Genomic DNA, 26396 nt, shown 5'->3' on the forward strand with positions numbered 1-26396 from the left:
TCTTTTTTTTTAAAACTAATTTAGTTCACAACATTCACTTCCATAAGCTTTTGAGTTTTAAATTTCCTCTACTTCTCTCCCCTTCCCCCTCCCCAAGACAGCATGCAATCCAATACAGGCTCAACATACACATTTTTTCTTTTCTTTTTTTAAAAATTCATTTATTTATTTATCTTTATTAATTTATTTTGATTTATCAACAATCACTTTATATGATTTTGAGTTTAAAATTTTTCTCCCCCTTCCTCCCCACCACCCTTTCTAAGATGGTGCACAATCTGATATAGGCTATACATATACATTCCTATTAAACATATTTTCACGTTAGTGATGTTGTAAGTAGGAATTAGAAGGAATTAGGAGGAACCACCAGAAGGAAGAAACAAAACTCAACAGAAGAGGGAAAAAATAGCAATTAGTATACTTGGACCTGCATTCAAACTCCACAGGTCTTTCTTTGGCTGTGGACAGCATTTTCCATCACGAGGCCTTTGGAGACACCTTAGTTCCTTATATTGCTGAGAAGGGCGAAGTCTGTCAATATCAGTCATTGCACAACGTGGCTGTTCCTGTGCACAACGTTCTCCTGATTCTGCTCACCTCACTCAGCATCAGACCATACAAGTCTTTCCAGGTTTTTCTGAAGTCTGCCTGCTCATCACAATGATATTCCATCACATTCATACACCACAACTTGTTCAGCCATTCCCCAATTGATGGACGTCCTCTCTATTTCCAATTCTTTGCCACCACAAAATGAGCTGCTATACATATTTTTGTACATGTGGGTCCTTTTCCCATTTGTATGATCTCTTTAGGATACAGCCCTAGAAGTGATCAAAGGGTATAGATGTTTTTATAGCCCTTTGGGTATAGTTCCAAATTGTTCTCCAGAATGGTTGAATCAGTTCACAACTGCACCAACAATGCATTAGTGTTCCAATTTTCCCACATCTTCTCCAAGATTTATCAATTTCTTTTTTTGTCACATTAGCCAATCTGATATGTGTGATGTGGTACCTCAGAGTTGTTTTGATTTATGTTTCTCTAGTCAATAGTGATTTAGAGCAATTTTTCACATGGCTATAGAAAGCTTTAATTTCTTCATCTTTTGGAAATTGCCTATTCATATCCCTTGACCATTTATCAATTGGGGAATGACTTGTATTCTTATAAATTTGACTCAATTCTCTATATATTTTAGAAATGAGACCTTTATTAGAGATACTAGTTGTAAAAAATCTTTCCCAATTTTCTGCTTCCCTCCTAATTTTGGTTGCATTGGCTTTGTTTGTGCAAAAATGTTTCAATTTAATGTAATCAAAATTATCCATTTTATGTTTCATAATGTTCTCTATCTCGTTTGGTCATAAATTCTTCCATTCTCCGTAAATATGACAGGTAAACTATTCCTTGGTCTCCCAGTTTGCTTATAGTATCAGCCTTATTTTGACTCTATTTTGGTATATAGTGTAAGATGTTGGTCTATGCCCAGTTTCTGCCATACTATTTTCCAGTTTTCCCAGCAGGTTTTGTCAAATAGTGAGTTCTTATCCCAGAAGTTGGAATCTTTGGATTTATCAAAGAGTATTACTATAGTCATTGACTACTGTGTCTTATATACCTAATCTATTCCACTGATCCATTACTCTATTTTTTAGCCAGTACCAAGGAGTTCTGATGACTGCTGCTTTATAATACAATTTAAGAGCTGGTATGTTAGGCCACCTTCCCTAGCATTTCTTTTCATTACTTCCCTTGATATTCTGGACCTTTTGTTCGTACAGATGAATTTTCTTATTATTTTTTTCTAACTCTATAAAATAGTTTTTAGTGGCAGCTAGGTGGCGCAGTGGATAGAGCACCGGCCCTGCAGTCGGAAGGACCTGAGTTCAAATCCAGTCTCAGACCAGACACTTGACGCTTACTAGCTGTGTGACCCTGGGCAAGTCACTTTACCCCAATTGCCTTGCCCAAAAAAAATTGTTTTGGTAGTTTGATTAGTATGGTCCTGAATAAGTAAATTAATTTAGGCAAAATTGTCATTTTTATTATATTAGCTCTACCCATGAGCAACTGATGTTTTTCCAATTATTTGAATTATATCATTCTTAACATTCTTACTATAAATGAAATCAGAAAAAGATATAAGTTGTAGCTAAATGGAAGGAAGACTCAGAGATTTTGCTTGGAGGGCAAATAAAAGAGCTTGCAGACTTGGTTTTATCATGTGCCCAGTGGCAATAGAAACATAATTTTATTGAATGTTTGGTCATCTCATATTGCAATGTTCACGATAAAATATTTTCAAAAGTGTGTGTGTGTGTGTGTGTGTGTGTGTGTGTGTGTGAGAGAGAGAGAGAGAGAGAGAGAGAGAGAGAGAGAGAGAGACGGGGGGTAAGGGAAGTAGATAAAAGAACTAGGACTGTGATGTCATTGGTATAGAAGGAACTAAAGACACTGCTACCGAAGCAGAATGACACTTGCTCTTCATTGTATAGTTTGAGAGTTCCTTGAAGTCGCCTCCTTGGTGGTGGGACTTGAGTACAGGTCTTTCAGGCTCGGTGTTCAGCTTCCTATCCACTATGGCAAGGCTGACTCATTTGTGACAGCACTATCATGAGAAGTTATAGCATCTCTCTCCACTGAAGAGGTGGAGGAATATGGGTGTGGAATAATGCATGTACTGTCAGATGCAGTCAATGTGGCGGTTGATTTTGCTGAAATGCTTTTGCTTTTCTTTCTTTTCATTTTATTTATTTATTTAGTGTTTAAACAGGGGATGGTGTGCTTGGTGGGGGAGGTAAGTAGGTTACATTTGGAAATTAATATGATATAAATACAAAAGGCATCATTAAAAAATTTGACTTTTTTTTTTTTTTAGGTAATTGGGGTTAAAGTGACTTGCCCAGGGTCACACAGCTAGTAAATGTCAAGTGTTTAGTCTGAGGCCACATTTGAACTCAGGTCCTCCTGACTTCAGAGCCAGTACTCTATCCACTGTGCCACCTAGCTGCCCCAAAAATTTTACATTTTTTAAAAGAATATAATAGTAGCTAATGAATTAACAAGGGGGTAAGTTAGGTAGACTCATCTTCCTGAGTTCAAATCTGGCCTCAGACACTTACTAGCTGCGTGACCCTGGGCAAGTCATTTAACTGTTTGCCTCAGTTCCTTATCTGTAAAATGATCCAGAGAAGGAAATGGCAAACCATTCCAGAATCTTTATCAAGAAAACCTCAAATGGAGTCACGAAGAGCTGGGCATGACTGAAAGGACTTAAACACCAACAAATGCATTAACATCTCTCGCAGAGGATGAAGAGATAAAGATGTTCTATGAAGAAGTAGGTAATACCCTCCAAATTATTATATACTGTGACAAATACTGGATATGTGATCTTGGGCAATCTCTCAATGCTCTAGGCAAAATTCTAAGACAATAAGTTGGAGAGGTATTGACCTGCACTGCTAGGATGAAACTTCCTCATCTGGATGTTCCCTAAACCAATAAAAGTACAGTCAACAAGCATTTATTAATGCCTACTATGTACCAGGATGCTAGGCACACTAGGGATACACAGAGAGGCAAAACACACCCCCTGCCTTCAAGGAGCTCAACAGGTCAAGAAGCCATATGTAAAAAACTATGCATATACAAGAGTAAATGGAAGGTAATCTTAGCAGCTGGAGGAATTGTGAAATTCTTCCTACGCAAGTTAAGATTTGAATTGAGTCTTGAAGGTAGCCAGGAAAACTAAAAAGAAGAGGTGAGGAGGCAGAGCATTCCAGGCTTGGGGAGCAGACAGTGATGGGAGATAACGGGACATGTGCTTGGGGAACAGCACTTAGGCCATTGTAGCTGAATCATAAGAGCTTGTGGAAGGAAGAGATGTATACGAAGACTGGTAGGAAAGGACCCCGTATGGAGAATTTTAAATGCCAAACAGAGGACTTTATCTTTGATCTTGGAGGTAATAGAGAACCACTGAAGCTCACTGAGCATAGGGGAAACATGGTCAGATCTACACTTTGGAAAATCACCTTGGCACCTGAGTCTAGGATGGATTGGCATGGGAAGAGACTTAAGACAGAGAAACCTATTAGAAGACTCTTACAATACTGGTAAGTGAAAAATGACGAGCACCTGGTTGTTGTATAAGTTGAGAGAAGAGAATGTATACCAGAGATGTTGTGAAGGAAGAATCAACAAAATTTGGCTGTGGATTGAATATGTGAAGTGACGGAGAGTAAGTTCAGAATGACCCAGACTTGGTTGACTGGGAGGAGGGTGGTGTTCTCATTAATAGGAAAGTTGAGAATAAGGGAGGTTTTTGGAGAAAAGACAATGAATTTTGTTTTGCACATACTGAGTTTGAGATACCCAAAAGGCAGTTGGTAATGAAGTTCAAGATGGAGGCTGTATATAGGTCCAGTCCCTATAATTGTGCTATATACTTTGATATTTCATTATTTTAATGCAAAGGTGGGAACAGGTGAGGATGGCGAAAAGTGTGTTAGAAAATAGGGCTAAGAATTAAGGAATGAGAGAAGCCAAAGATTAACAGACTACACAGAAGTCTTGTGGCTAAATGTTATGAATACTTTTAGATATGATATGATAAATAAATCACTTATTAAGTGCTTACTATGAGTCAGGCATTGGGCTGTTACAAGAATTTTCCAGCTCCTTGCTAGCCACTCCATGAATAAGCCAGCACAGGTTACAAAGAGAAGTATGCTGCAGTTTATCTATCCACTTAAGAGTGTGGTACACACCATCAGTAGGTTACAGAAATGTGTGTCTCTCAATTGCACAGATGACAGAGTTTGGATAAGAAAAGGTAAGTCATGTAGGTGGACTTACAGAGCGATCTGGGATAAGATCGGGTAAAACAGGTAGACAGGAAAAGGCATATTCTTCCCAAATGAAAAAGGATGCTTAAATTATTATCAAAGGAAAAAAATGTGTCCTTCAGCAGAGCTATTGCACTGAACCAATGATATGTACAGTATGATATAGTAATTGTAAGTTAGTTAATCAGCTTTTATTAAGCCCCTACTACCTGCTTTATTAGATAGGATAAAGGGAAAGAGGATGAGTTCCTAGAACTGTTCAAAGTCCTGTGAATTTTCTTTTCTGTAAAGTAATTGGGAGAATAGAGGTACCAAAGAAAACATTCAGTACATTTATATAACAGCAAATATAGCACAAAATGGAATCAGTTATGTTCTAAAAATCCATTTTCAACAATGTTAAGTGCCGAAGATACCATTAAGACAGTCTCCACCCTTAACGAGCTTAAATTCTAATAAGGAAAGACAATATATTAAAGTGGGGAGCTGGATGGGTGGGAGGGATACACAAGGTGCCAGGGAGGTGGCATAATGTGCCTGTAGGCTCACCTGTCAAACTGGGGTGTAGGGTGTATTCAGGGAATTGGGGAGTGACTAAACAAACTGTGGTATGTGATTGTGATGGAATATAAGAAATGTGCTATAAGAAATGACAAGCAAGATGATTTCAGAAAAACCTGGAAAGACTTACATGAACTGATGCAAAGTGAAGTGAACAGAACCAGGAGAACATTGTACACAGTAAGAGCAATATTGTACAACAAAGAACTGTGAATGATTTAGCTATTCTCAGCAATACAGTGATCCAAGGCAATTCCAAAGGACTTGTGATAAAGCATATGATATTCCTCCGGAGGAAGAACTGATATTGTCTGAATACAGATAGAAGCATGCTATTTTTCACTTTTTTTAAAAATCAAATCTTCCTGTACAAAATGACTAATACGGAAATGTTTTACATGTCTGCACATGTATAAATTATCAGATTGCTTACTGTCTCAGGGAAGGGGGAGAGAAGGAGGGAGGTATAGAATTTGGAACTCAAAACTTAAAAAAACTAATGTTAAAAATTGTTTTAACACGTAATTAGGGAAAAAATAAAATGGATTATAAAAAAAAGCCTGCTTCACTCAACCCTGGCCTGCTCACCACAGCAGGCAGGGATCCCCACCTGTGGTTGATACACAAAAAAACTGCAAAAACTTTTGCAAAGATGATTCCACTCATCATCATACATGGAACATGCACACACTTATGAACAACACAAAATCCAGGAGACCTGAAAGACAAACAGCTCTCATGAGAGAGCTCAGCAGGTATCGCATCCAACTAGCAGCCCTGAGTGAAATAGGGCTGGCAAATGAAGGCCAGCTTACCAAAGTTGGAACTGAATACATGTTTTTCTGGAGTAGCTGCAGTGAAGGGGAGCACCAAGCAGCTGGTGTAGGTTTTGCAATCAAAACTAGTCAACAAGCTTGTATGCCTACCAAAAGCAGTGAATGACAGGCTCATGACAATGTGATTGCCACTGGTAGGAAAGCACCACGCCACCATCATGAGTGAGTATGGTCCCACCATAACAAACTCTGACAAAATCAAAGAAAAATTTTATGAAGACCTGGAGACCCTCATTATCAATGCAGAAAAAGGGGACAAGCTTATAATTCTGGGTGACTACCCAGATGTGTCAGGGAGTCCCTGGGAGGAGTGGAGTCAGAAACAGCAATAGCAGTGGTCACATACTACTGAAACTTGTGCATCTCATGACCTTCTCATCCCCAACATTGTCTTCTGTTTACCTAAACACAACTTTGTGGATACACCATCACAGCAAACATTGGCATTTAATAGACTATATCATTGTAAGGAGAAAAGACACAGGATGTGAGAGTGATGAAGGATGTGAGGTGCAGAGTGCTGGACTGATTATAGACTTATCCCCTCCAAGCTAAATATTCTCATTCAACAAAAGCGGTAGCCCCAAGGCAAGACAACTACCAGAAGACTTAATGTCAGCACATTAGAGGACTCTCCAAGTGGGAACAATTCATTGCTAGCTTGGTGGGAAAGCTGAGCCAACATAGGGTTGGCAACAGTGGAGCAGAAAAGTAGTGGGTAACTTTTGGAGATTTGATGTACAGCACCACATTTATTCGTCTTGGCCAGGGCACCTGCAAACATCAAGATTGGTTTGACAAAAATGATGGGGAAATTCAGAAACTTCTAAATGAAAAAACAAGAACTCCACAGGGTTTACCAGCAAGATAGTTAATCTGTCTCTAAGAAGGCAGTGCTTAAATCCATCAGAAGTAAAGTGCAAGCAAAGCTTAGAGAAATTCTTGGATTCAAAATTCTTGGCTCAGTAAGAAGGCAGACGAAATTCAGTTTTGCACTGACAGTAACAATCCAAAGAGTTATTATGATGCCCTGAAGGAAATATATGGGCCAAAGACCTATGGTGCCTCTGAACTACTCAGTACTGACAGAGCCACATTGATTAGGGATAAGGACATGCTTCTGGAGAGATGGTCTGAATACTTTTGTAGTATTCTCAACACACCATCATCAATCTATGCTGAAGCCATTGACTATATACCTCAGGTTGAAGTCAGTCCCTCTCTAGCCAAACCTCCAGCTGAAGAGGTTTTATTTATTTTTTATTGTTAGGCAGTTGGGGTTAAGTGACTTGCCTAGGGTCACATAGCTAGTAAGTGTCAAGTGTTTGGTCTGAGGCTGGGTTTGAACTCATGTCCTCCTGACTTCAGGGCTGAAGAGGTTTTGAATGCCATTAGGCTCCTCTTGTGTGGCCAAGTGCCTGGTGCTGATGTAAATCTCAGATGAGATTTATAAGGCAGGTGACTGAAATTTTCCAGGTTATATGGCAAGAGGAGGTTATCCCCCAGGAGTTCAAAGATGCCTCCATTGTCCATCTGAGTAAAAGTAAAGGAAATAGGTTGTTCCGTGCAATCACAGGGTGTTCTCTTTCTTAGTCATTGCTGGCAACCAGAACTCCAGGAGAAATGCCAAGAACAGAACAGACATCTGTACACTGGACTTTGATAACTCTGGAACAGAGAGTGAGGTAGACAACTTTGTGCAACTTTGCCTCACTTAAATCCAGTTGTTTGTCAATCTAAGACTTTTGACACTGTCAATCGTAAGGGCTTGTGGAAAATTATGTTAAATTCTAGTTGCCCAGAGAAGCTCATTAGTATTATACATCAGTTTCATGACAGCATTCTTCTTTTATTTTTAATTAGTTAATTAATTAATTTGTTTGTTTGTTTGTTTTTTGCTAGGCAATGGGGCTAAGTGACTTGCCCAGGGTCACACAGCTAGTGAGTGTTTTGTGTCTGAGGTCAGATTTGAACTCAGGTCCTCCTGACTCCAGGCCGGTGCTCTATCCACTGCACCACCTAGCTGCCCCCCATGACAGCATTCTTGCAGAGGTTCTAGATAATGGACAAAACTCATGAGCTTTCCCAGTCACCAATGGAATGAAGTAGGGCTGTGTGCTTGCTCCCATGCTTTTTAGCATGATGTTTTCAGCAATGTTGTCAGATCCCTTCAATGAGGCTAACTAAACACAGCATCAAGGTCAGCTACCATGGGGATGGAAATTATTTAACTTGAAAAGGCTACAAGCCAAGACTAAAGAGGAGAGAGAATTGGTGCAGGATTTTTTGTTCACAGATGATTGTGCACTCAATGCAGCCTCTGAGGCTGAGATGCAACAAAGTATGGATTGATTCTCTACTGCCTGAGCTAATTTTGGCCTAACAATTAACACAAGAAAACACAGGTTCTCTACCAGCTACCACCACACAATCCATATGTATAACCATCACTTACAGCAAATGGAGAAATATTGAACGCTATGGATAAGTTCACTTACCTTGGCAGTATACTTTCCAGGGATGTACACATAGATGATGAAGTTGACACATGCATTGCCATAACTAGTTCAGTGTCTGATAGGCTTCAAAGGAAAATGTTAGAGAGAAAAGGTATTAGATTGCCCACCAGACTGAAGATCTACAGGGCCACTGTGTTGACTTCATTGCTGTACGCTTGTGAAACCTGGACAACATACCAGCTCCATGCCAGGAAACTGGATTGCTTCCATCTGAATTATCTTAGGAAGATTCTGAAGATCACCTGGCAAGAAAAGGTACCAGACACTAAGGTCCTTTCTTCAGCTGAATTGTCAAGCATTTAAACTTTACTGCAGAGAATGCAACTCTGATGGGCTGGCCACATTTTTCAAAGCCAAACGTGTTGAATCCATATGTATGCCAAGTATTACAATTTTTAAATAAGTTTTTGTTTGTCTTTTTTTTTATACCATCATTTTCCACAGTATCCTGCTCCTTCCCCTACCCAAAAAGCCATCCTATGTAACAAATAGTATTTTTAAAGACAAAGAATAAAAAATCAGCACAATACATTAAAAAAGTCTGAAAATATGTGCAATGTGCAACACTTGTGGGCCTCCCTCCTCTGCAAAGGGGTGAGATAGAAGGTCTTCTCATACCTCTTCTGTTGAGCCTTGCTTATTCTTTATAATTTATAACTTTCACTTTTAATTTTTGTTTTGTTACTGTTCTTTCCATTTACATTATACTAGTTATTATGTATATTGTGTTCTTGGCTCTGCTTACTTCACTCTGTATTAGACCATGCAAATCTTTCCATGCTTCTCTGTATTCATCACATTCATCCTTTCTTATAGCACAGTAATACTCCATTCTGTTGATTTTGTTTTACAGTGTCTTGATTTCTCATAAAGTCTTCCAATTGCTCCATTCTAATTTTTAAGGAAGTATTTTCTTCAGTAAGCTTTTGGACTTCCTTTCCCATTTAGACAATTTTGCTTTTTAAGGCACTCTTCGACTCATTGGTTTTTTGGATCTCTTTTGCCATTTGGGTTAGTCTGTTTTTTAAGGTGTTATTTTCTTCAGTATTTTTGGGGTCTCCTTTAGCAAGCTGTTGACTTGTTTTTCATGATTTTCTGGCATCATTCTCATTTCTCTTCCCAGTTTTCCCTCTACTTCTCTTACTTGCTTCTCAAAATCCTTTTTGAGCTCTTCCATGGCCTGGGACCAATTTATATTTTCTTGGAGGCTTTGGATGTAGGAGCTTTGGCTTTGTTGTCTTATTCTGGTTTTATGTTTCAATCTTCTTTGTCACCAAAGAAAGATTCTATGGTCTGACTCTTTTTGCGAGGTTTGCTCATGATCCCAGCCAATTACTTGAGTTATAAATGCTTTGTTAAGGTAGGGGTCTGCTTCCAGTGTGGAGAATGTACTGTCCCAAGCTTTGGGGGTTTTGTGCAGCTGTTTTCAGAGATACTTCTAGGGACCTGTAAATTTTCAGTTCTTCCAAGGTGGTATGATTAGGGGCAAGGTGTTTACTCCTTTCCTGGCCTGTGCTCTGGTCTATGAGTGACCACAAGCACTCTTTTCTCCCTTGGAACTGTGAGGATGATTTCTTCTTCACCACCACTACAAACTACTCCACAATGCTAACACCCCTCCTCATCCCAGGACTGCCATCTAGAATTGTTGACTCAGATCTAAGCACAGGCAAAGCAAGAGAATCCTGCACCAGCAAAGAGATCCCGGCAATGCCCCTCTGATCAGCCACTCGATTCCCCCTCAGTCTGTGGGCTGGAACTTCCAGAGGCAGCTGTAGCCCTAGGGCCACATGCAGGGCTTCGGGCAGGGACCAAGCTTCTCTCTCACTGTAGTCACAGACTTTTCCTACTGATCTTCTAAGTTGTCTTTGGCGTTCTTGGGTTGAGAACTCTGGAAACCACCACAGCTGCCAGTGATGCAGTCCTCTGAGGCTGCTCCAGGTTCCCTGAGGCCTGTTTTGCCTCCTTGCCCACGCTGAACTGTGCTCCTCTCTGCACCCGGGGCCACAGACCTTTCTGATCAACCACCCAGGTTGTCTTGGGCTGGAAATTTGGTTCACTCTGTCTTTCTGTGGGTTCTGCTGCTTTAGAATTTGTTTAGAGTCATTTTTTACAGGTATTTGGAGGGGCTTGGGGGAGAGCTCAAGCAAGTCACTGCCTTTACTCCACCATCTTGGCTCCATCCCCCCACAGTAATATTCCATTACATTTATGTGCCATATTTTATATCGCTGTTATTCAATCAATGGGCATCTACTATGTTTCCAATTCTTGACTATCACAAAAAGTGTTGCTACAAATATTTTGATGTATGTTGGGATTTTCTTCTTATCAATGATTCTACGAGGTATAAACTTAGTTATAGAATCTCTGGGTCAAAGGGTATGGATGTTTTAGTAACTTCATATAATTCCAAACTACTTTCCAAAATTGTACTGATTCACAGCTCTACTAACAATATACCAGTGTGCCTATCTTCCCACAACCCTTCTAACATTGATTATTCCCATATTTTGTCATTTTTGCCAAGTTGCCGGATATGAGGTAAAACTTCAGAGTTGTTTTGATGTGCATTTCTTTTATTATTATTCTATTATTTATTATTAGTCATTTGGCAAATTCTTTCATATGGATATTAATAATTTGCAGGGGGTATCTGGGATAATCATGGAGGACTAGCATGGCTTACCTAGCCTTTTTCAGGACTGCTCATCCATAGATGTCTACCTGAAACTGAATTCTCACCTGTGACTCCAAGAAGCTGTAGCATAGGCAGTGGCCATACCTAGGCCATACCTCAGTAGAGGGGCTAACCCAGGTTGAAGGTAACTGACTGGCCTCAAATGGGTCATGAAGACATCCTCTAGAAGAAAAGGCAGATGAGAACAATTTGTTCCAATGGCCATGAAGGTGGCTGAAGCAGGTCCTTTGGAATGCTTACAGCTTGGTTAGAGATCAAAGATGCCAAGGTCATCCACTGCATCCCAGGCCATTGCCAGTCATCTTGACTTTTGTCTTGCCATTGGACTTCAATAACTCTGGAACAGAGAGTGAGGCTGACAACTTTGTGCAACTTTGCCTCACTTAAATACAGTTGATGCATGAGTAAAGACATCACCCCACGGTGTTGCTGGTCCTCTGTGAAAATGAAGGACAAAAAACACTAGTTTGCAACTCTTCATTTGAGAACTGTTTATTCATATCCTTTGACCACAACTATTGGGGAATGGTTTTTGGTCTTAGATTGATCTATTAATTGTTTATATATCTTGAATACCAAACCCTTAACAGAGAAATCTGGCACTATTTGTTTTTCCCATTTGACTTCTATTCTTATCCTAAGTGCATTAATTTTGTCTATGCAGAAACTTTTCAGTTTCATGTAATCAAAGTCACCTACTTTATCTTTTGTAACTATTTCTAATCTTTGGTTACTCCTACTCATAGCTATTATTATTATTATATGATCTGCTTCTCTTCTAATTTTTTAATAGCAGGATCTTTAAGGACACTCATCCATTTAGAATATGTTATGGAATATGGTGTAAAGTGCTGATATAAATCTAATTTTTCAGTTTCCTCAGTAGTTTTTTTTAATCAAATAGGGAGTTTTTTCCTAATTTATGTTTTCAAGTTCATCAAACACTGGGTTTTCTATTACTTCTAATTCTTGTCTAGTCTGTTCCATTGTTTTATCTTTTTTAATTAATATCAGATGTTTTAATTATGGCTGCTTTATAATACGGCTTAAGGCCTGTAAGGCAATTATTCTCCTTTTGTTCCTACCTCTTTTCATAATTTCCAATGATATTATAGATCTTTTGGGGTTTTTTAAAAATGAACTTTGTTGTTATTTTGTCAAGTTCTATAAAGTATCCCTTTGATAATTCTATTGGTATAGCATTAAAAGTTTAAGTTAACTTGGCTTGAACACTGAATATTCTGCCAGCTATTTAAGTTCTTTATTTTTTTAAAGTAGCAATTTATAATTGAATCTATGTAAGTCTACCGTGTGTTTTGGTAGATCAAACCCCAGATACCTGTAGGTGTGTAGAATTGGAATCCTCATTCTATTACTGACTTTTAGATTTTGTTATATAGACATGGATTTGGCTTTTGAGGGTTTTTTGTAACCTGCAGCTTTTCTGAAGCTATTGTATCTTTGCGGATTCCTTAGGATTTTCCAACTGAATCATCATATCTTCTGCAAATAGGGATAGTTTTATCTCCTTTTTACCATTCTTTATGTCTTTAATTTCCTTCTCTTGTCTTATTGCAATTGGTAGCATTTGTAGAACTATACCAGTGGGAAAAGTAGGCATTCTTGCTTTACTCCTAAATTATTGGAAGGGTATTTATTCCCATTGCATGTGATGCTCGCTTTTGGTTTTAAATACTTTTTATGACATTTAAAAAAGGTCACTCTCTGCCTATATTTTGTAGGGTTTTTAGCATGAATGAGTATTGTACTTTGTCAAAGGCTTTTTCTGCATGTATTGAGCTAATCATGTGGTTTTAGATGATTTTATTTTAATATTATTGATAATGTTGATTATTTTCTTAATGTTGAACCATCCTTGGCATAAATTCAACTTGGCCATAATGAATGATTTCTTGTATAAATTACTGCATTCTGTTTGACAGAATTTTATTTTAAAAATTTGAACAGATATTCATTAATGATATAGCATTATCATTTTTATCTTTAACTTCAGTAAAACATTGTGTTACTGAGTATAATAATTGACATTATTTAATGTATGATCTGTTTTGATCTTTTTCTTCTTTTAAAAAACTATTTGTTATAAGAGAGACTGTCTCTTGGAGAGGCAGGGAAGGCAAATGGAGGAAATATAGGTGATATAAAAACAAAATATATCAATAAAATAAATTAAAAATTAAAAGGCCAACTTTCTTTAGACTAAATATCTTACATGAATATTACCATTTTCAAATGTGATGATGAAAATAAAGGTTGCTAGGTGTCCTAGACTGGGAGTCAAGAAGATCTGAGTTTGAATCCTGACTCAGACACTTACTGTGTGACCCTGAGCAAGTCACCTGATCTCTCTCAGCCTCATTTTACCCATCTTTAAAATGGGGATAATAATAGGATCAAGTGAGATAATATATGTAAGGCATTTTTTTCATACATTAAGCTATATCAGTGCTAGTGTAATGGAGTTTTCATTCATTAATTTGTTGAATGTTTAAGTACTGCTACTTACTATATTACTGAATCTTGTAAAAATTATTTCAAAGGAACTGACTTGAATGGGAAAGACACACTGGAAAAATAATTGTAAAGTTATAGCCTAAAACAAAGAAAAAAATTTTTTTTGCCAGTTTCTCTAAGATCTCCTAAACTAGGGTATTCACACACAAAAAAACATAGATAATCTTCCCATTGGTCCCTGGCAAATGGAAAGGGGTCACTTTTATCCTAGACAAGGTCTCATGTGTAGCAAATATGTTATAGCTCACTATTCCAGAGACAAGCTGGCTGCGTCTTCCCATCACATTTTTAATAGGTAACTTTGAGGGACAGAGGGGAAATGCTTGAACTTTTGTTCTTGCTATATCTTCAAAGTAAATATCTCTTTCTAAAAGCTCATTGATGACAAATGGTTAAATGGGACTGCAGCACAGTCATTCATGGCTAACTGTGAGGGGATACTCCTGGTGGAGGCTTGAGCTTACAGCACTAGATAAGAGACATCCCAATCCCTCAGCACACCCCTAGAACAATGAGGGGGTGGTGATGCATGCATCATTACAACTCTGGTGCCTAGTGGAAAAATGTTCATCTTTAGTTGGTTTCTCCCCTGAGCATGAAGGGATAACTTCCAGTTGAGCCCAGGTCCTTAATCCCTTTGGGGAGGACCCCACCTGGTCTGGGAAGTTCTGTAGGGATCAGGTTTTCTTCTCAGACCTGAAGCTGATTTTCTTTTCTTTTATTGTCTTTGTGTTGGGGAATGACACTTTGATTACCAAGCCAGGTACTTGTTGAATACTAATGCTTATGCCTCACTGGGACCTCGGAGGAATCTTCTGGCTTGGGGACATGAACAATGTGTTCAAAACCCATGCCTGCCAATTTTCTAAATGGGGGAAATATTTTTTTAAAGTGACAAATTTTTCAAATCCACTGGATGTATTAGCATATGTGGCTAATGCATATTTCCCACATGCAAGGAGAAGAACAATGCTCTGCAGGGAGAAGCCTCTCCCTCTAAGGGCAAAGATTAATCTAGAGGTTCTGACTTAAGGAGAGCAAGACATCAAGAGTCCAGGAATCTGAGAGTTAGGAACCATGCCAGGTTTTGCAGCCAGTTCAGCATCAAAGCCCCAAAGGACAAGAAATGACCTTCAGGACCCAGTCCAGTGGGAGCCAAGACAAAGACTCATCTGGCACCTGTGAATGGGAACTTGATGGGACCAGTGCTATATAGGATCTGAACTAAGAGTGAGACCACTCTCCTCAGAGACCAAGGTGGGATAGGGGACAGCATGCCTCTAGGATGTTGGGGAGAAATGGCTGTATATGTGTTCTTGCTATATCTTCAAAGTAAATATCCTTCTTTAAAAGCTAATCGATTTTAAATGGAACTGGAATACTAGTCACTGGAAGCTAACAGTGAGGGAAACAAAACCATCAGGGATAAGACAATAGTATCAGAGAACCAATACCCCAACGGGAGTGTACCCCTAGAACTGTGAGGAGGAGATGTGGCAGGACTTGACCTGGAAGACTGAGTCCAAAGCATATTTATCACAATAGCTATTATCATAAATTCATTTTAAAGAGTTACTTAAGTCCTAGCTTATTATTATGACGTATTTTCTCAATAAATGTATACAACTAACTAGCACCTGTGGTGGGGAAAAGATGGTATGAAATTTTTTTTGTGTGTTAAAAAGGCATTCTCATACTTGAAAAAGTTGGAAATCACTATTATATTGGGTTTAAACTGATACCTTTCCTGCAGATAGCATTTCCTGTGTCTGACTCTATTTCCATATCTACCTTATTTCATACCAGGGTCTGTGCTTACTCTCCTCATAGGCAAGTTCCTAGTTGACAAGTAGGTATGTGAGAAAAGAGAAGAGCTTAGGGCCCTATGCCAGGCTAAAAAAAATGCTACCCTAAGAGGATGCCCATCAATTGGGGAATGGCTGAACAAGTTGTGGTATATGAATGTAATGGAATACTACTGTGCTATAAGAAATGATGAACAGGCTGACTTCAGAAAAACCTGGAAAGACTTGTATGGTCTGATGCTGAGTGAAGTGAGCAGAACCAGGAGAATGTTGTACACAGTAACCACTTTGTGCGATGACTAATATTGATAAACTTAACTCTTCTCAGCATTACAAGGATCTAAGACATTTCCAAAGGCCTCATGATGGAAAATGCTATCCACATCCAAAGAAAAGAACTATGGAGTTTGAATGCAGATCAAAGCATACTATTTGCTATTTTTTTTCTTCTGTTGTGTTTTGTTTCCTGTTTCTGGTGGTTCTTCCTATTGGTTCTAATTCTTACTTACAACATCACTAATGTGAAAATGTTTAATAGGAATGTATATGTATAGTCTATATCAGATTGCATGCCATCGTGGGGAGGGAGGGGGAGAAAAATTTAAAACTCAAAAACTTATGGAAGTGATTGTTGATGATTCAAAATAAATTAATAAAGAAAAAAAAAGCTACCCTACTTCTTCCCCTCAACAAGATCTTTACTCAGATCACAATTGTGAGGGAACTTTCTAGTCTGATTTGCAGATGGCAAGCTGACAAAATTACTGGAATATGGAAGCTTTGTCAGAAAGGTCAGGATTCTAGCCCCAGTGCAGCTCAAGGAACAGAAGCAAGGCCTCCTGAGGTCAAATTATCAAGATTCTTCAGCTTTCCATCCCCCCACCATAGTGATCTATGATTCTGTTACTACAGTGAGCTATGTTCAACAGTCTGGTCACCAGTGGGGCACTCCTTGGCAATAATTCTTTTTTTTTTAACTTTATCTTTATTCCAAACTTAAACTCACCAAAAAGAATATTTCAACATACACAGCAAAACACAAAAAAAGAAGTTTGCATATAAAACTGTGAGTTTCTATTTCATATCACTTGCTTTAAAAAAAAAATTCCATGTTACTTTCTCTTTTTTTTTTGGCTAGGCAGTGGGTTTAAGTGACTTGCCCAGGGTCACACTGCGCCACCTAGCTGCCCTCTCATGTTACTTTCAAAACCATTCTGCTAGTCTGTGCTTCCTTCTGTTCCCTTCTATGCATTTTGAAAAGTGTTTCAATAGCCCTCTTTTTAAAGGGCATTACTATTATCCTCTCCAACTCTCTCTCTCAACTAAAAACTGAATGGGGAAAAAAACATAACAAAACAATTCTTCTAACAAATAAGCATAGTTAAACAAAGCAAATCCATACAATGGTCATACCCAAAAATGTATGTTTCTTTCTTTATCTTAGTCCTTTAAAAGTTGTTTTTCTTTACAATGTTGTATATCAGTGGTAAATCAGTGGACTCGATTAGCTGTACAATACACAGCAGTAAATGACCACAGTAATCTAGTGTTTGATAAAGCCAAAAATCCAAGTTTGGGGAGCAAGAACACACCATTTGACAAAAATTGTTGGGAAAACTGGAAAGCAGTTTGGCAGAAACTAGATATAGACTAACATCTCACACAACAAACTAAGATACAGTCAAAATGGATAAATGACCTAGACATACAGGGTGATATCCTAAGTAAATTGGGGGGATATGGAAAAATGTACCTGTCACATCTATAGATAAAGGAAGAGTTTATGACCAAACAAGAAACAGAGAGGATCATGGGAGGTAAAATGAATAATTTTGATTTCATAAAATTAAAAAGATTTTAAACAAACAAAACTAATGTAGTCAAAATTAGAAGGAAAGCAGGAAACAGAAAGATTTACAGGTTTCTGTGATAAGAGTCCTCATTTCTCAAAAACATAGGGAATTTAGCCAAATTTATAAAAAATACAAGACATTCTCCAGCTGATAAATGGCCCAAGGATATGAACAGGCAGTTTTCAAAAGAAGAAATCAAAGCTATCAATGGTCACATAAAAAGTATTCTAAATTATTACTGGAGACATGCAAATTAAAACAATTCTGAGATACCACCTTATACCTACCAGGTTGGCTAACATTACAAAAAAGGAAAATGACAAATGCTGGTGAGGATGTGGAAAAATTGGGACACTAAGGCATTGTTGGTGGAGTTGCAAACTGATCCAACCATTCTGGAGAATAATTTGGAACTATGCCTAAAGCCTAAGAAGACTTGAGCATACCCTTTGACCCACCAATATCACTACTAGATCTGTATCCCAAAGAGATCCAAGAAAAGGGAAAAAGACACATTTGTACAAAAATATTTACAGCAGCTCTTTTTGTGGTGGCAAAGACTTGGAAATTGAGAGAATGTGCATCGATTGGGGAATGGCTGAACAAATTGTGTTATGTGATCATGACGCAATACTGTGCTATAAGCAGGATGGTTTCAGAAAAACCTGGAAAGACTTGTATGAACTGATGCAAAGTGACATGAACAAAACCAGAACATTGTACACATCAACAGCAACATTCTAATGATTTAATGATCAGCTGAAAGACTTGGCTACTCTGATCAAGACAATGATCCAAGACAATTCCAAAAGACCTATGATGACAAATGCCGTCCACCTTGAGAGACAGCACTGGTAAAATCAGAGCGCAGACTGAAGCATATTTTTTTCACTTTTAAAATTTTTCTTGCTGTTTTGTATTGATAATCATTTGAGATCAATTGAGCCCCAATAAGGGCCAAAAACCTGAATTAATCTTTTTCTCTCTGAGTGAACTAAAAACACCCCTTCCTGTGTCAGCAAATTTCAGGACCAGATGGAGCTCACCAACATTCTTCCTGTTTGTCATCACTGAGCCCAGGATATCTGGGACTAGACACTCTCTTGATTAATGAGACTTTTCCTTCTTTTGTATCCTATAGACATACGTTATGTAGAGGAAACACATATCCTTGATCTATAATTTTGATTGATACTTTGAGATTCTTCTATTGTATTTGCAATCTATGCAATTAAGTAACTTCCCTTTTTTTATGCTGTATGTTAAGAAACATATGGAGGCTATACCTTTTTTTGTAACACAGACATTCTGAGTCTGATCACTCTAAACTGTATAAAACCCCTCTCGGAAGCCACATTCTGGCTTCCATGTTAACATGATTCGCTAGCTGAAAGAGAATAAACTATATAATCATGTATCACCTAACTTGTTTGCCTTCTTTAACCAAACTTTCAGGTTAACAGTATGTATGTTTGTGTGTGTGTGTTTTTTTTACATCATGGATAATATGGAAATGTTTTACATGACTCCACGTGTATAATAGCTATGGTATTGCTTGCCTTCTCAAGAGGGAGAAGTGGGAGGGAGAGAGAATTTGGAACTAAATTTTTGTTTTAATTAATGTTAAAATTTTTTTAAGTGTAATTGATAAATATTTAACAAAATAAAAAATCAAAGTCTTTTTTAAACGTTGTATATCCCTATATAAATTGTTCTCATTCTGTTTATACTCCACTCTGCATCAGTTCATACTCTGTAATGATCTCTTCCATCATTTCTTATGACATAATATTCCATTACATGCATATACCACATTTTGCCATTTCACAATAGATGAGTACCCCTTTACATGTTCTTTGTTTTTTTCTTTTTCTTCCTTTTAATATGATAATTCTTATTACTCAAATCTTGATTAATGAGGCAAAATCCTGGAAAGTGAGAATTAAGAGTTTTGTTTTTAAAAAAAATAGGTCAAGGTAGCAACATAAGGAAATGAGATTATAGATAGGGGGAATGGGCTTCTAAACTGTAGCTAGCAAGCAGGGGACCACCTACTATGTGTTGGATAGCAGGTAAAACAAAAGCTGCAGACTGGGTATCATCCACCCCAACAGAGCCTTCCTCAACACTGACTGACAAGCAGGACAGGAAACAATGGAGTCATTGAGTCAGCATAATTCTTTTTTTAATGTATTTTTCCCCCAATTACATCTGTGGAACCCTGCTTGAGACCCTCTGAAATGCTCTGAATGAACCTGCAAATTAAGCTAACTGTAAGCATATAACTAATAAGGTGCAGGCACCTTGACTGGATATTCTCTTGATTAATGGCACTTCTCTTAGCTTGTTTTATGGACACTATCCTGTTATGACATTCTCTTATGACATTTCCTTGTTTATGACTGACAGAAACCAGACACCCTGGGTGCACCCTCTTGTTCTATGGAAACTATAATTTTGGCTGACGTAGGCATCCTGAGTTGGGGGAAGAAGGGGGGAACACCTCCTTACTCTATGGATACATAACCTGTGCAGCCTGACCCCAAAGGGAGCCCATTTCAATTGAGCTCCAAGCATGCACACGTGCTAGCTGTGAGAAAAATAAACAAGTGCATACAGCCTAATTTTGTTTCTTTCTTAGAACAAACTCTGACAGGTTGGCACATATTAAAAACAATTTTTAAAGTTTTTTTTTAAGTTTTGAGTTCCAAATTCTATCCCTCCCTCCTTTCCTGAGATAGTAAGCAACCTGATATAGTTTAAACATGTGCAACTGAGTGGGATTTTGACCACTTATCCCACACACAACCATGAAAACATTTCCATATTTGTCATTTTGTACAAGAAGACTCGAATACAAAAATGAAAGAAAACAAAAAATAGCATGCTTCAATCTGTATTCAGATAATTTCAGTTTTTTCTCTGGAGGCAGATAGCATGCTTCATCATTAGTCCTTTGGGATTGCCTTGGATCATTGCACTGCTAAGAATAGCTAAGTCATTCACAGTTCTTCACTGTACAATATTGCTGTTACTGTATATAACTTTCTCCTGGTTCTGCTCACTTCACTTTGCATCAGTTCACGTAAGTCTTTCCAGGTTTTTCTGAAATCATCCTGCTTGTCATTTCTGATAGCACAGTGATACTCCATCACAATCATATATTTAGCCATTCCCCAACTGATGGGCATCCTCTCGATTTCCAATTCTTAGCCACCACAAACAGAGCTGCTATATTTTTGTACAAATAGGTTTCCCTCCCCCTTTTGCAATGCCTTTGGGATATATACCTACCAGTGGATCAAAGGGTATGCATACTTTTATAGCCATTTGGGCTAGTTCCAAAATGCTCTCCAGAACTCCACCAACAGTGCATTAGTGTCCCAGTTCTTCCACATTCCCTCCAACATTTATCATTTTCCTTTTTTGCCACTTCAATAGGTGTGAGGTGGTACTTCAGAGTTGTTTTAATTTGTATTTCTCTAATCAATAGTGATTTAGAGCATTTTTTCATGACTATAGATAGCTTTGATTTGCCTGAAAACTGTAGCCTAACTTTCAATATAGGTTTTGAGGAGTAAGAGTGAGAGGTGGAAACATCCAAATATGCAGTGGAAATTGAAATGGGGATTATCTTTGAACTTGCAAGGTGTCGAGCAACTCCAGCATACAAAGGGGAGAATGAATTCTTGTCCCATGACTTGGAGATAAGATCTATATATTGAGGGGAGACTGCTTGCTGAGGTTTGCTGTTGTGCAGATGTTTTTAGTCATGTCTGACTCATGACTCCATTTGGGGTTTTCTTAGCAAAGATACTGGAACTGATGGGGTATGGGCCCAAGCTGAGACCTTTGCCCGTCACTCCAAAAAGAATCTGGGTTCCATTTGTCTACGGGCCCCAGAAAACCCTTAAACTTTCTTTGAAATCACTTATCTGGTCAAGGAAGTTTAGCAGTCTCCTGATCATTAACTGGAGTTATGGCCTAGGCCCTATCTCCCTTTGACACCCTAATGAAGCCTAGTACATTTCCCATCTTTGATCTCATCCAGACCCCATTTAACCTCTTCCAGTTCTTTGTTACCCTGATGAAGCCTGGCCCTCCATTGTCTATTCCCAGATGACCCCATTCAGTTTCCCAGACATTTCCATCAGGATTCTCCCTAAACTCCTCCAGTCACCCAAAATTACTTGGCAGTATGTAAGATCCATCCTGGCCCTCATTTAAACGCTGAGATTTCCTCGTGCCCTCTTGTCCTTTCGGGCATCACTAATGTTCAGATTCCTTAAGAATCTGGCCTGTATGGTTCATCTCTAACAAAACCCTGTCTTTGGCTGAAAGAAGACTTGGGTCGAATTCATTCAGACAGGACCCACATGTTCTGATTTCGGCATCCCAGCATCCCTAGGACCTACACCTCAACAGAACAGTTTGCCATTTCCTTCTCCAGCTCATTTTACAGATGAGGTATTTGAGGCAAACAGGGTTAAGTGACTTTCCCTGGATCACACAGTTAGTGTCAGAAGCCACATTTGACTCCAGGCCAAGTGCCCTATCCACTGCATCATCTAGCTGCCCCTCTATCGTGGTTATACGTGGACAAGGCATATTTACATACCTACTTGTCAGAGCCAACTCGGCTCACGTGATTATAGCCTCTACAACTCCAAATGGGGCCAAACCATTTATTTGGTCATCAATATCACCACCATGCCCTATTACTTTCCTGAGGCTGGCTATTATTAATCACATGCAACAGAGGAGATAGAAACTCAACAAATATAATTTTGTTTAGTTCCTCTATCTCAAAAAATTATAGGATTTTGGAGCTGGAAAGGACTTGAAAAATCCAGTCCAGTACTCTAGTTGTTATAGATTAGGAAACCGTGCATAGAGGGATAAAAGGACTGACCTAAGAGAGCAAGAACTAGAACTAGGTAACTTTTTTATCAGCCGCTCCAGGGAACATCCTGTCTCCCCCAGGACAAGCTGATGATCACCTGAAATCTCATCACCGGGCAGGTTGGAGTTTTGGGGGCTTTCTGGGGGGGGAGGGAAGAGGGCAAGGTACTCAACACCTCAACTCCCCCATTCTCCCTCCCCTCTGATTGGAGGGCTGGAGGATGGAGCAATAAACTCTCAAAGTCATCCTTTATGGAGGGCTCAGAACTTTCAGCACTTTCCAGGTAACTCTCCATTTTCCATCAGCAGCTACTCTGGGGAACACATCATGCCCCCAGCCAAGTACCCCCTGGTGGAGCCCCCTCTCTTTCAACTTCTTTTTGTGTGTAGTCTTCTCCCATTTAATTATAAGTCCCTTGAGGACAGGAACCTTCTTTTTCTTAATTGTATTCCAGTGCTTAGCACACTGCCTAGCACAAAATAGGCACTTAAATGTTTATTGAATTAAATTGGTCTTCTGCTTGTCACAGGTTCTCTTTTTTTAAATAAATGTTATATTGATGCTTTCTTTTTATTTGTCTGTCACTTCTCAATGAACCCCTCCCTCCTTCCCTGTGCCAAAATGAACCCTCCCAGGTAACAAAGAAGTATGATTAACAAATCAACAGCCCCAGCAGCTGCCAGAACTACAATGACAGAAGGAGTTTCTTTAAACCAATTAAATCACTAGGGAAAGGAATACAAGATACATATACAAAGCCAAAAAATGGAAATAATCCTTACACTTAAAAAGATCACAGCTAGGTCCTAATTAATTCAAATAACAAATTCCTATGAAGTGGTCCCATTTTTTTTTCAAATTTACACTATTTGAAGTTATAATTATGTTTAAAATATGGTGATTGATTCCAGCTCTGTGGAAATATGCAAAAAAAATTTATAGAAGTTTTAAAAATCTGTTAATTAATATACAGCAAAGGATAAGAGAAATGTATTTCTTTTTCAGTTTATTTGTTAACAGCAAAGGAGAAGAAAAATGCATTTCTGATTTAAGTTTATTATAAAATAATACATTATAGTAAGCAAAGTTTTTTTTTAATTACTGAATATTGTACCTAAAGATAAGCCTATGTTGCTATGACAAAAATACTGTTATTGTCATTTAGAATGTTAGCATTATAAATTGAACTGTCTTTTAAAAAAATCTTCATATATATCTACATCTCAGTGAACTTACATACTCAAATTCACACACAATTAACCAAGTGTAGCTGGATGACCTAGGGTAGTATCTAAGATCAGTAATGCTTTAAACATGACATTGTTGTCCTTGCAATACTTTTCAACAGCTGAGCTAAAATAACTTGAAAACTAGTCTTTGAAAACAGCTTTAGTCATCTATGCATTCTTATTTGACCAACAAACAATGGGAAATGGTCAATGACTGTAGGCTTTCAGAGGGCAAGGCTTTCAAGTCTGATAAATAAGTTGTTTAGTCATTTCAGTCACATCCAACTCTTTGTGGCCCCATTTAGAGTTTTCTTGGCAAAGATTCCTTCTTCAGCTCTACACTGAGGCAAACAGGGTTAAGTGACTTTCCCAGGGTCACACAGCTAGTTAAGTGTCTGAGGCCAGATATGAGTCCCAGAAGATGAGCCTTCCTGATTCCAAGCCCAGCGCTCTCCACTGCATCACCTCGTTGCCTTGATAAGCAAGATTGGTTTTAGTGTAATATTCCTTTCTACATTACTGCCCAAATCCAGCCTCAGACACTTAACACTTACTAGCTGTGTGACCCTGGGCACTTAACCCCACTGCCTAACCAAAAAAGCAGCCCCCCCAAAAAAAAAAGAAATGTAAGTTCTGGGGGCAGCTAGGTGGAGCAGTGGATAGGGCAGCAACCCTGGAGTCAGGAGGACCCGAGGTCAGATCTGGTCTCTGACCAGCCACTTGACCCTTACTAGCTGTGTGACCCTGGGCAAGTCACTTAATCCCAACTGCCTCGGGGAAAAAAAAAGAAAGAAATGTAAGTTCTGTAAGGTAAGACATTCTTTTCCAGAGTAGGACTTTCCTACATGTTAAAAACTTGTGGGTCAATGAATCTACATTCCTTGATCATTTTCTCCCAGATGTCAGGATATTTACCTACCCCATCATCATCTGCACTGGCTGCCTCTCCAGAAAATTTAACATTGCGTGAGTGAACTTCATTGTAAAGGACAGGTACAATCAGTGCTAGCAGGCAGTATCTCCACCATCTACATCATTTCCCTTTTCTTCCCGTAGGTTGCTCAGCCGAGAAGAAACGTGTGATTCCAAGCTTCCATCCACACAAGCGCTTCAACCACTGTCCCCGTCTACCCTCAAGCTGTTGGCAAGCCAGGAAAAGCTGATGCCACTTTGTCTCTCTTGTATTTCATCGGCCTCGTATAATAGTCTGTACGCAGACCCAAGCCTTCCAACATCTCACGGTATCCTAACTGAGAGTTTCTGTGATTACGTTCATGCCATTCTATCATACCAGACGTTAGTTGTAACATGACAAGCGTGTGTGTGCGTGTGGGCGTGCAAGTGCACGGGGTGATCCAGGGGGACCAGCCTCTTTCGGCGTGCTCATCCCCTGGTCACCCAGCCCTGGGGCGGCGTGTGCGTGCGCATGTGTGTGTACGCGCGTGTGTCAGTGGGGCTTCCCTCCGGAGTGCACGGGGTGATCCAGGGGGGCCAGCCTTTTTCGGTGTGCTCATCCCCTGGCCGCCGCGCTCTCAGCCGCCACACCCCAGTGGCAGCAGAGGGATCTCAAACCCTTCGGTGAGTTAGGGGGATGTCTACCCCGAGCACGCCAGCCGGGCAGAGGAGAACAGTGTGTACAGGGCCGTGAAGCCAGCTGAAGCAGGCTGAGAACTCGTTCAGGCACGGAAGACACTTTGGTGTTGCCACTGGACTTCCACAACTCTGGAAGAGTGAGGCTGATGACTTTGTGCAAGTCGGCCTCATTTACATCTGTTTCACGTGAGAGTCAAGACATCATTACTCTTCAAAAAAATGAAGGTCCAACAACATTTGAAGAAACTGAGGAAAACGGAGGCTAAGTGACTTATCCAGGGTCACACAGCTGAGCGTCTGAGGCTGCATTTGAATTCAAGTCCTCCTGATTCCAGTCTTAGCGCCCCATCCAGAGACAGTGAGTGTGAGTGTGTGTGGTTTTAACTTTGAACAGTTGTATTTTAAGCAATCGGGGGAGACAAGAGTTTCTACTCATCAGACCATGTGCCCAGATTTGGGGTCCTAAACCAGCCACGACCCACTGACGAGGAGCCCCCTGCCCTGTTCTTGCCAGTCTTCGAGTCCTTGTCTTTCCCTCCATTCCAGGCCCTGCAGCCTCTCGCGCCAGTTCCGCCCTTACCCGCAATGGCTGCCTTTTCCTATTCTCTCCAAGAAAAGTGAAGCCAGCATGAGCCGGACAACGGAAACTACCCGTTTTTCCTCATTCAACATGGCTGCCCTTCCCAATTCCCTTCTATGGTCTCGAAGCCAAAAGCCACCAGGATCGCCCAACATACCCAACCTGCCCCTACCAAAAATGGCCACCGGCCTCTAGTGTTTTTACTTACTCTGACGCCAGGGTCTCACGGGCGCCCGTCACTGCCAGGCCGCCCGTCACTGCCAGGCCGCCCTCACTCAACATGGCTGCCCATCCCAATTCTTTTTAATGGTGCCGAAGTCGCCGCAACCGCCCAGGTTACAGGCCGCGGTTTCCCGGATGAAGCCACCCCCGCCCGCCCTCCCCCTTCTTCACGCCGGCGCGGCGGCGGCGGCGGCGGCGGCGGC

The 26396-nt window shown here is 39.6% G+C and overlaps 1 long non-coding RNA gene across 1 annotated transcript; it reads right to left on the reverse strand.

Moving 5' to 3' along the window:
- Nucleotides 1–212: 212 nt before the first annotated feature.
- Nucleotides 213–26377, reverse strand: LOC144457533 (uncharacterized). Its single transcript, XR_013486902.1, has 4 exons — nucleotides 26180–26377; nucleotides 11518–11910; nucleotides 8752–9014; nucleotides 213–827 (listed from the first exon to the last, which is right to left on the reverse strand). It is a non-coding gene; the product is annotated as an uncharacterized LOC144457533 (long non-coding RNA).
- Nucleotides 26378–26396: the final 19 nt, after the last annotated feature.

Source organism: Phascolarctos cinereus, unplaced genomic scaffold (genome assembly GCF_003287225.1).
Source record: "Phascolarctos cinereus isolate Bilbo 61053 unplaced genomic scaffold, phaCin_HiC Scaffold_5;HRSCAF=322, whole genome shotgun sequence".
In the NCBI taxonomy this organism is placed as follows: domain Eukaryota; kingdom Metazoa; phylum Chordata; class Mammalia; order Diprotodontia; family Phascolarctidae; genus Phascolarctos; species Phascolarctos cinereus.